Below are 1,599 nucleotides of genomic sequence, written 5' to 3' on the forward strand. Positions count from 1 at the left end.
TGAAAGGGCGACCATGTTTGGTGTGACGGGGTTCGGTTTAATAACAAGACCTATAAACGGACTAAATGTCTAGCTACAAGTTATTCATTATATCCTGTGTTTTGTGATCATGTCATGGATAGATTTGAAAATATTGCTTTAAGAACGCTAAACTTAAACCAGAATAGGTTTTGTTAATTACTTAAATAGTCCAGAATTCACTGTTAAATTTACTTATGAAATTGAAAAAAAATAGTTTACTATTTCTTGACGTCTGAGTAAAGAAAAACAAAAATAAGCTATAAATCTATGTCTAACATAAACCTTTTCCTGTTATCATGCTGCCGCACCAAGAATCATATAAAACGAAGTCAACAAAAAAAAAGTCAACTTTTTGTTCTCATGTTTACTAGCGTGTTGACATTGAGGTAAACGGTGAAGATGCGTTTCGAAATTTTGAAGATCCAGCACACCAGGAGAGGCAGTGACACAACAATACTTTTATCGAGCCACTGTGTCTAGTCACTCAGCTCTCCAGTTATCCAAAATTACTCTTACTTTACACTATCCTTACATGCTTAGCAGTATAAAATGCATCTACAGAGAGAGGACTGAGCAAACTCAGAATTGTGAAAAACAGGCTGCGATCCACCATGACTGATGATGATCTGTTGTCATCAGTGTTTGTTTTAGCAGCAGAAAAAGACATTTTGTTCAAACTTGAAACAGAAGACATAATCGATAAGATATCTAGTGCATTACTATATCTAAGAAAACTTATTTTTGATTAAACCAGTTACAGTCATATGCTACTCAAATGGAAAAAATCTCAGGTTTACAAAAATGTGTATGACAATGAAAACTCCAAATATTATAAAAGAAAGTCAAATTTATTTTTACTTTTATTTTTTTTTATGAAACAGACATTTCGCGGATTTGATGTTTGCCCTGTAATTCTTTGAAAGAATATTGTTTGTGTTATGATAAATCCAGGGCAAGTTAGGAAACCAAGATATCACTAAACTTGATCAGTCCATGGAATGTGAGAATCATTGTTGGTAATATGAAATGGATGGTAGTTCAGCAAATAATTGAGGGCATAAGGGAAGAGAGAAAGTCCTGATGGCACTGCCGATTACAGCAATAAAGATGTTAATGTACTACTAGTGCGATATCTGGGAAAATACGACTTGTTGACGTTTTCACCAGTGGTGAAATTAGTGGTGCTGTGTTGAAAGAAAAAATGATTGAAAGTTTAACTTATTTTTGATTAAACCAATTACAGTCATATGCTGCTCAGATGAAAGAAATTTCAATTAAAAAAAAATGTGTATGACTATGAAAAATCCAAATATTAAAAAAGAAATTTGAATTTCTTTTTTTTCAGAAACAAACATTTTGCTGATTTGATATTTGCCCTGTAACCCTTTGAAAGAATATTTTTTTGTGTTATGAAGTGACCGATCTTTATGCATATTATTTGACATTTAAGTGGGATAATATGATACTCAGTGAAAATAATAATAATATTCAGTAATTATGGCTGTAGTATCTATTGTAGCGGTAATATTATATTTTTTTTATATTGTATTACCAGTAACGTTTAATTGCTATAATAAA

The sequence above is a fragment of the Limulus polyphemus genome, unplaced genomic scaffold (assembly GCF_000517525.1).
Source record: "Limulus polyphemus unplaced genomic scaffold, Limulus_polyphemus-2.1.2 Scaffold3697, whole genome shotgun sequence".
Classification (NCBI taxonomy): Eukaryota; Metazoa; Arthropoda; class Merostomata; order Xiphosura; family Limulidae; genus Limulus; species Limulus polyphemus.